The sequence below is a fragment of the Nicotiana tomentosiformis genome, chromosome 9 (assembly GCF_000390325.3).
Source record: "Nicotiana tomentosiformis chromosome 9, ASM39032v3, whole genome shotgun sequence".
Classification (NCBI taxonomy): Eukaryota; Viridiplantae; Streptophyta; class Magnoliopsida; order Solanales; family Solanaceae; genus Nicotiana; species Nicotiana tomentosiformis.
The window spans coordinates 62,227,382-62,237,416 of NC_090820.1; the positions used below are offsets into that span (position 1 = coordinate 62,227,382).

Here is a 10,035-nt window from a genome sequence, read left to right on the forward strand (position 1 = left end):
AAATACTCAAAACGACTGGTCGGGTCGTTACATCCTCCCCCACTTAAATATACGTTTGTCCTCGAACATTCCAAGAGTCATTCCAAAGCCATCAAATCGCTGTGTAATCTTACCATGCATGTACCCTGGGGGAGATCCCACGTCACCCCAATCCATGTAAGCCTGACAACACAATATAACTGAAGATCATTACTTTAACCTTAGTCTGTAAGCCTTAGAACCCAATTTCCAACATCCAAAATTCCTTACAAGGCCCGAATCTCACATCTACACACTGTATAAGTCTGAACTAGCTGCATCAAGTCATTAGCATAACCCAAGATGTAATAACATGATATACCACATAACTCGCATACTCGTAGCAGTAATTCCCGATCACAATAGTTGCTCAAAACAAACCCAATACCGGTAATAAATCTCATATTAAATAAAACCTCATTCTAAACCTTCTTACACTGTCGATGATAAAAGAAACTAATAACCACCCATCAGATTAGCAAGTCATGGAGCTCTCACGCCCCAACCAGAACCATAGCTCAAATTCTAAGCCGACTTCTAATATTATTATTCCAAACATACCGTAATCAAATCCGATAGTGCACATTCAAGGTCCAATGACCTCATCTCATCAAGCACAACCATTCTATTGATATTCCACACCAACACAACCTAAAGCCATAAACCGTGCAATCCGTGCACCAATAAGTAACAATTCAAATGTACTCAAACAAGGAAAATGACTCAAATGAGTTAACTATCCTGCAAGCTCAACAAGTACCACAACAATGCAATGATATGAACCCATCACACCTAGTAGGACCAAGACACACGAATCTAACATAAAGAATCATATCCCAACATAACCCTGTTGCAATGTGTGACCCATCTAAACATCGGGCCATATGAAATACCTCAAGCCACAATGTTCAAAATCAACAACCACATGTAATTCGACATCAAGTACACAAAGCTCATGACCATAACCGTGGAGAAGAAAATAACACAATATACCATAACCCGAAAAGACCATAACCGAGGCGCAATCAACCATTCCACACCCCAATCACCATCTCGCTCGAATTCCGCTACAAGGCCCAAACAGAACCGCACCATGTGTGTATATAACCAACAAATCACAACCCTTCGTGGCATAGAAGAGTAACACATAGAATATATCAGAACACGAATAAGCTCAACTCTAACTGAATGACCCACCCCTAAACATTACAGTTCTGAGTCAATAAATCCGACATGTGGAATACCCGTCCTCCTCGGGCCTACTAATGGGCCCGCAAATCAACTATGGTCATCCCTAAATGGATAAATAGCCCTCCAAAAGTCCACAATGATCTAACCATAACACGTACCATCATCTAGCTAACGTTTTGCCACATCTTCGTAGTCCGTAACCCCGAAACAATCTCCTTCGGAGAACTCCTAGTCTCCAAATCCATAGAACACATGAATCACTATAGTCGATCCCAACTCCTCCACTCGAATGACTAACACATATCTCATATATAATCGTCCCCAGGAGAAAGACTTCTATAATTCTTCTATACCACATAGCAAAATATGAACATCAGCAGTCGGTCAACCAGGCGAGTACCGCAATACCAATGAAGCATTCGTAAGTCAAAACACAGTGAGCCTTCTGAAATGCGCACCCTTCTCAGGCAATACCAAGTAGTAACATCATTCATCTAGCCATCTAAAATTGTCCATATTGTTCAAAATCCATGACCCTTCCTCCCAAAACTGAACTGCCACCTTATACATGCAAATCCCAATCCCACACAACGCACTGCATCTATCATGCCATCATATGAAAAGCACGAGAATATCATAATCAACTCTGAGTCACCAGCAGAATACATATCCGATCAGTCAGAAACCTTCCACTTGATCCTATCCAGGAGAAAATTACAACACACAACATACCCCTCATACCTGTAGATAATATCCATCTCAAATTGTGGCAGAAATCATCGAGAACACTTAGAAGCCCATTTGCACATAACCAAGCCATCATAAATGAATATCTCTAACTCAATCAAGTCACGCAGGTTGCCAAACCCAAGAGTATTGCCAAAAAGCACTTGTAGACACTCACCATATCATAAGTACCCACCACAACCGAGACACCCTCTCTGAAGAGATCTTCTGTGAATCTAAAGTTGTTTCCTTCACCTTCCTGCTACTGAAATGTAGAATCCATAATGATATAGAAATACCCTGAGTATCGACACCATCCAATGTAAATCTCAGATTCTAGCCATATACAAATCCAAAAAATTCTCAATTTCCACATATAAATCTTGAATCCATTAGAACCCTCTCGAGAGTCATCCACTCTGTTCAAATCTCATTTGCACCACCCAAGCGGGCCGAATGACCTGTGCCCTATTAGCACAACAACACCCAAAAAATTAACCCCGCCGTAACACAACCGAATAAATTCCTACTCCATACGCATTACATCCGTTACGAATAACAACTCAAATCATTCCATGATTTCTATATACCTATAAAGTGTAATATAACCCATATCCATAAACTCTCTTACTCGAGTCATCCTCGATCTCAACATCTGCAAGTCATAACTAATTCACAAGTATGCCTCGAACCGAAACCAGTACAACTCATAACCATGCAATTAAATCGTCGATAGCAGAATCCCCCACTTAGCTCAAAGCCTTAGAATAAAACATTTGATAACTCACCATACCCATACTCTATTATTGCCATAATCCCGCAGTGAGATTCAACTAAATTCTTCACAAACTCATGCAACACAAACCATAAAATACCTAAAATCATCTGCTAAGCTCGCAGTCATCCTCGTGACAGCCAGGTCAACATTCTCAACCAATCCAAACTCAAATTGCAACACCTATAATCTACTGGTAGAAAAGAAATCTTTCATATAACATCATAAGGATCACACGTATGTATTACCCCACTGGTGATAACCCACCTAGTTAGCCTCAAACTGACATCTCTCTATACCCTTTCACAGCCACAACTACTACGCAATCACTTAATCTTCCCGTGTCTGAACTCGTCAATATGACATGAAAATCTACTTTGTTCCACAAATGAAATAACACGAAAGAATCTCTCAAAAACCTTCATAACTTTAGATTGTATGACACATCCACATAAATCGAGCATCCAATAGTCCTTTTCACATCTCAAGTAAACGCTTCCTGTCATATTCAAACCATCTGAACATATCCCACAGTCACATCCTACTCATCATATAGCCATCCAACCACTCACTGAGCCACCAGTCCCACTCATAGGGACACCACTAGACATAGAAGTCCAAAAGCACATGCTCACACAACTGAAATTATAGAGCCTAAGTTGCAGTCCAAATCGGGCCTCAAGTCCTCCAGACTAGCCCATCACCAAAACACAAAAAACACCCCTCGCACCTCATCCATGGAATCCACAAGCCATCAATGTACATCTGATACCGAGCGCTCACATGTGCATAAGGGTGAGTGGAAGAAATTCAAAGATATATGCTTCAAGCTGAATCAATGTCGCACGATAAGGAAAGAAAGATGGGAAGCTTATCCTAAATGCCCTGTAGCCTCTCGAAGATAGGTATGGACGTCATCATATCGATCTGCAAGACTCTACTAAACATTTGCTCATGACTCGTAGAACCTATGAACCTAGAACTTTGATACCAACTTGTCACGACCCAAAATCCAACTAGTCGTGATGGCACCTAATCCAACCCGCTAGGTAAGCCAATTAACAATAAACCACAACATAACTATAATGATACGGGTCAAAAATGAAATATCTGAATTTATACAACTCCCCAATGATTGGTAGTACAAATCATGAGCTTCTAAGATTTAGAGTTTACAAAGCTAATATGAAATAAATACATCATCTGTTCGAAACATGCATAAATAGATTTTTAAAAATCTACAGCTACCATGAACAAGAGGCAACTACAACCGGAACGCATGTACATCTTCAATGCTATCTCCCACCATACACAGCAACATCAGCTCCAAAATCTACACGCAAGGTGCGGAAGTGTAGTATGAATACAACCGACCCTATGTACTCAATAAGTAATAAACCTAACCTTAGGTTGAAAGCAGTGACGAGCTTGGATAACAGTCAAAGTCCAACTCCAACAGTCAGGAACAACTCGTAACAATATAATGGAAACCGTACAAATAATACTCAAAGATATGATACTCAGCTCGTTCACAGTTACAAAAAATAGGCATGCTTCTCAGGTATAACAGTAAAACCCAAATCTTTCACCGAAATCACCAAAAATGTGAGTATTTCATAAAACTGTGATTTTTCCCAAAACTTTAAACAAAGATAAGATGTTTCATTATCAGATGGCATGAGGAAAGTACATCCCTATGCCTACATGTCAATGTGCATGTGAAGTCATGAATGTCACAATACCGTACCGCATGAAGAAATGCATATCTATGCCTACATGCCAAGTATGCATGTCAAGTGTAATGCACCATAGTGATAAACTGATGTGCTCATGCTCTCGGAGTAGTCAACCTCACTCAGTCCTCCCAATCACTTAGTCCTCCCAATCACTCAGTCTTCCCAGTCACTCAGTCCTCCCAGTCACTTGGCACTCTTACTCAGTAGGTACATGTGCTCACTGCTGGTATGTCAAACTCCGGAGGGGCGGATCCTGCCCAAGCGCTAATATAGGCCAATCATGGCATGAATCAATAAAGCTTAATGCGACGTGCAGCCCGATACCATAAATATCACTCACAATCAGGCCCTCGGCCTCACTCAATCATCATCATCTCCAGTCTACCGACCTCACAAATCTCATGCCAGTCAGCCCAACAATGATAACATGATGTGACAACAAGTGATAACAGAGGCTGAGATATGATATGCAAATGAATGAATATGACTGAGTATGTAATTGCAATTTAAGCAGATAACTCAACAGCAGAAATGACCTCAGCGGGTCCTAATAGAATAAGTATATAGCCTAAACATGGTTTCTAACATGGATCACAGCTCAATTACTCAAGCACGTAGAAATTTCATGGATAGAAACAAGGTTAGGTAACTACACAGTACCACAGAATAGACCGACTCATAATTCACACGGTGCATGCCCACACGGCTGTCACCTAGCATGTGTGTAACCTCAACACCAAACACATAGTACTATATTCAGGGGTTCATACCCTCAACACCAAGTTTAGAAGTGTTACTTACCTCGAACAAGCTGAATCCAATACCGAGCAAGCCAAACAATACTCTAGAAATTCCATCCCGCATGTACCGACCTCCGAACGGCTCGAAACTAGCCAAAAGCAACTCAAGAACATCAAATAATGCCAAAGGAAACTAACCCAATCGATAAAGGTCAAATCTTTAATCAAAATCCCAAAGTCAACCAAAAAGTCAAACTCGGGCCCGCACCTCGGAACCCAACAAAACTCACAAAATCTGACAACTCATTCAATTATGAGTCTAACAATACTAGTTTCACTCAAAGCCCACTCCGAATCGACGTTCAAAACTCGAAAATTCACTTTATGAAATTTTAGATAAAAATCCCCAATTTTTCTTTCAAAATCATCAATCAAATGCCAAAATCGAAGATGGATTCATGAAATATAATCAAAATCGAGTAGAAAACACTTACCCTAATCTATGTAGTGAAAATTGCCTCAAAACTCGCCTCAATCCTAGCTCCGTAGCTCAAAATATGTAAAATGTCTTAAACCTTCAAAATAGAGTACTTTATACACTGTACCAGGAGTACCCTTCGACTAGTCGAGTCGTTACAATTGGGTATAACATAATAACGTGCAATAAGTAAGGTAAAAGCAATAGAGGCAAGTACATGCATGAAACAGTGAAAATATTCAACTAGTACAGGTGAAAGCATATAGCATGTAAGAAAATATTGATCAAGGAATATGTAACAAGAACAAGCAACAGTTAAATGAGAGATAACAAATAAGGCCTAAATAACAGTTAATGGCATGTAGCAATCAAGGAAAATAATGAGATATATCATGGTATAACTAATGACATAAAGGTAAATAACCTAACATGCATGCTTTAGCCCACAACGCATATATACTTATCACCTCGCATATACGTCGTCCCCACACATAATTCACATAGCAAATAGACCAAACAAGTCCTAATTCCATCAAGTTAAATTTAAACACAACACTTACCTCTTTCCACAACCAAATCGATACTCAACCACGAATTTTTCTTTAGAACAAGCCTCCAAACCAATCGAATCTAGCCAAATATCGTTCAACCAATTCAAAATAAGCTTTAGAAACTACCCACAAATGAAAATGATTCAATCTTTAACTAAATTGAAAGAGTTAACAAAAGTCAACCTCGGGCCCGCTTGGTCAAAACCCGAGATCCTGACCAAATCTTGATTACCCATTCACTCCCAAGCCCGGTTATGTAATTTGTTTCGAAATCTGACCTCAATTTGAGATCTAAATCTCAATTTTATAAAATTCCTAAATTCTACCCAAAACCCTTAATTTCTACCATAAAATTCAAAGATTTGATGTTAAAAACTCATGAAAAGTAGTTGAAATTGATTGAAAACTACTTAAAGATGCTTACCGATGAATTTGGGAAGAAAACATTCTTCAAAAATCGCCTTTAAAGTGTTTAGGGTTAAAAAATAGTGTAAAATGAGCTAAAAGTCCTGATTTTCTCCTCTTTTACCTGACTGCAGATGTCGCAATGGCGAATACTTGTTCGCAAATGCAATGTCCACAAATGCGACACACGCATCGCAAATGCGATTAGTGCATCAGGATAGAAGAAGTCGCAAATGCGACATTTCCCTAGCATTTGTGAAACCCCATCCATCGCAAATGCGGTGCAAGCTTCACAAAAGCGAAATTGGTCTCACCAGGCACATGGTCGCAAATGTGACACTGAGACCGCAAATACGAACCCAACTCAGTTCGCAAAAGCGAGGTACCAGCCCCCAGCCCTTCTTCGCAAATGCGAGCTCAACTTCACAAAAGTGGAGTTCGCGTTTGCGAACAGGTCTTCGCAAATGCGAGACCTGCAGTTCAACACCAGAAACTGAAGTGCACCAGCTATTTTGAATCAATCCGCAATGCCTCATAAACTCACCCAAGCCCCTCGAGCTCCAAACCAAACATGCACACAAGTATAATAATATTATAAAAACTTGTTCGCCACCTCAATTCATCAAAATAATATCAACTAACAAGAATTAATCCTCAAAACTCAAGATTTCAACTTGAAAACTCAATTTTCACACTTTTTCACATATCACACCGAAATGCGCTCGATCAGGTTTCCCCGAACCCCAACCAAACACGCGTACAAGTCTAAAAATATCATACGAACCTACCGGAATCGTCAAAACACCGATGCGAAGTCATTTACCCAAAATATTGACCGTGGTTAACTCTAGCCTCATTTTAAGTCAAAAATCACTTTTTATCAAAATTTTACGTAAAAGCTTTCCCAAAAAACGGCACGAACCATGCACGCAAATCAATAAATATCAAATGAAGCTATTAGAGGTCTCGGAATATAGAAATAACAGCTAGTACTCAAAACGACCTATCGAGTCGTCACAGTCTAGACTGTAGATTACTCTAATTTAAAATTTGAATTTCAGTCAAGGGCGGAGAGACATGGAGACATATCTCTATATAAAGCCAAAATCATGTTAACTCCACCACTGTATTCTTCTCCAACTAACACAAAAGCATCACATATAATCCAAGTGACTAGGCTTTGACATGTAGAGTAACTAAATAATTTTGGCTGGTATGCCGACGCAGAATTATTTTGTTTCCCTAGATGTCAAACTAAGTTGCAAGACAAATTAATTTTATCCACCACTTATCGCAACTAGGGCTCACGCACTAGTAAAGAACCAAGGTCGATACTCCGTCTACCGGTACTTGTTATTTTGGTGTCTACTAGAGCTTCAAGTCCAGTTGAACATTGTAATATTTTCCATTGGACTAGTTCTTTATCTTTTTTTCCTTAATTGTTTTCCAGATTCTTCTTCATAAAACAATAGAAAAGAAAATAGACATGCGACGAGACATGGAATATAGCCGAAACTAAAATTTTCATTAATACTAAGAGGAGTCATAATGAGTGCTCTATTTTTAATACATTAAACTACTTAGGGAAGGGTCGCAGGGAGGGGAATTTAGAGGGCTGGCGTAATTGTTGATGTGCTCACCTACCCTATGCAGCAGTACCCGCAGCATACGTGCAATTCTGTGTATGTTGTTTATCTCTTGTCGACTCGCGGATGAGCCTATCAATGGCGGCTCTTATGAATAGGGCATCTGGGATAGGCCTTGGCCTAAGAGGCATTATATTCTACTTATTGTTTGAAGAATATGAAGTAGTAATTTTCTAGTTATTTTATACTGTATTATAACCCTATTATTTATAGGCACGTTTTGCCACCTAATTTGGTTTTTTCAGATGGCTTCTCATAATTGACACGACTGTTGGTATTTTCCTGATTTGGGTGCATGTTTTGAATCGCCCTATTCATAACATTTTAATTAACAAAATAACTGCCAAGGCATGTTCACATTTATCTATATTAACTAGTATTAGTACCCGCGCGGATGCGCGGACACTAATCATGTCAAATATTGAAGTTATTTGGATTATATGTAAATAATTTTAAAATTTAAACTTTCTCGGTAAATATAAATAGTCATTGGGTATTAATAAAAAATATTACATGAAAACAAATTAGTCATTTCTTCTATTTTTCTTTTTTTATACCATTCTCATCGATGCCATTGGATCCTAAAAATAGTCAGGAAGCAAAATAATAACTCATATTTATGGCAAAACAATTAAATGTTGAAACTATGAATGACTCTTTGGATACTACTTAACTCTTTTACTACTATTTGAACTCTTATTAGGTGTGTTGATATTTTTTTTTTAAAAAAAATTTTAAAAAATTTTAGTTTCTAAAACTTTATTTTTCAATAATAATTACTTTTATAATAATGTAAGTGAACATATTATCCTTAATTCAAAATTCATTTTAGTTGGCTATCTAAAACATTTTAAAATTCTTTAGCCATTGAATTATTTTTTTCCAATATGAGTCCATTTTGATATTTGATATTAACCATGCTAAATATCTGAGTTATTTGAATTATATGTTAATAACCTTCAAATTTAAACCTTCTAAATAATTATAGATAATCGTTATATATTAATTAAGAAACACTACATGAAAAAAGACTAACATTTTCTCAAATCTCGTAGTGATAATTTTATTTTTGCACTATTCTCATTGATATCATTGGAACCGAAAAATAGGCACAAAGAGAAATAATAACTCATATTTATGGCAAAGCACAAAGGTTGCCACAATATAAACGATTCTTTGAATACGACGTGACTCTTTTACTACAACTTGAACTCTTATTTAGTATGATATTATCTTTCAAAAATATTTCTATTTTGAAATTCGAATTTCTAAAACTTTATATATATATATATATATATATATATATATATATATATATATATATAGTTCAATAATGATTATCTTTATAGTGACGCAAGTGAAGATATTATCCTTAATTTAAAATTCACTTTAATCGGCTATCTAAAAATTTAAATGATTTTTTAGCCGGAAAAACCTTATTTCAGTATAACTTCATTTTAAGTTTATCGATATCTCTAGACACTAATTTTGAATTTTCAATACCCTATATATACAAAAATATTATTCTTTGAATAATTAAATGTTAAATTAGTTGATTGCTATTATATAACACTGCATATATTGTCTTAAAAATGCCAAGTAGTTTATTTTTCGACACCATGCTTGAATTAACCTCAATGCAAACTACTCAAATTGCATTTAAATTCAAATTCGAATATCATATCAGTTTGTTAGTAATAGTGATTTTTTAAAAACGGCACACAATGTAAATAAAAAGATATATTCTAAGATACCCTTATCTTATAATA

General features: G+C 37.2%; 1 long non-coding RNA gene across 1 annotated transcript; it reads right to left on the reverse strand.

Moving 5' to 3' along the window:
• Window positions 1-3,860: 3,860 nt before the first annotated feature.
• LOC138899401 (uncharacterized) lies at window positions 3,861-5,756 on the reverse strand. The gene is made up of 3 exons (XR_011410933.1): window positions 5,681-5,756; window positions 5,248-5,335; window positions 3,861-4,043 (listed from the first exon to the last, which is right to left on the reverse strand). It is a non-coding gene; the product is annotated as an uncharacterized lncRNA (long non-coding RNA).
• Between the last annotated feature and the right edge of the window lie 4,279 nt (window positions 5,757-10,035).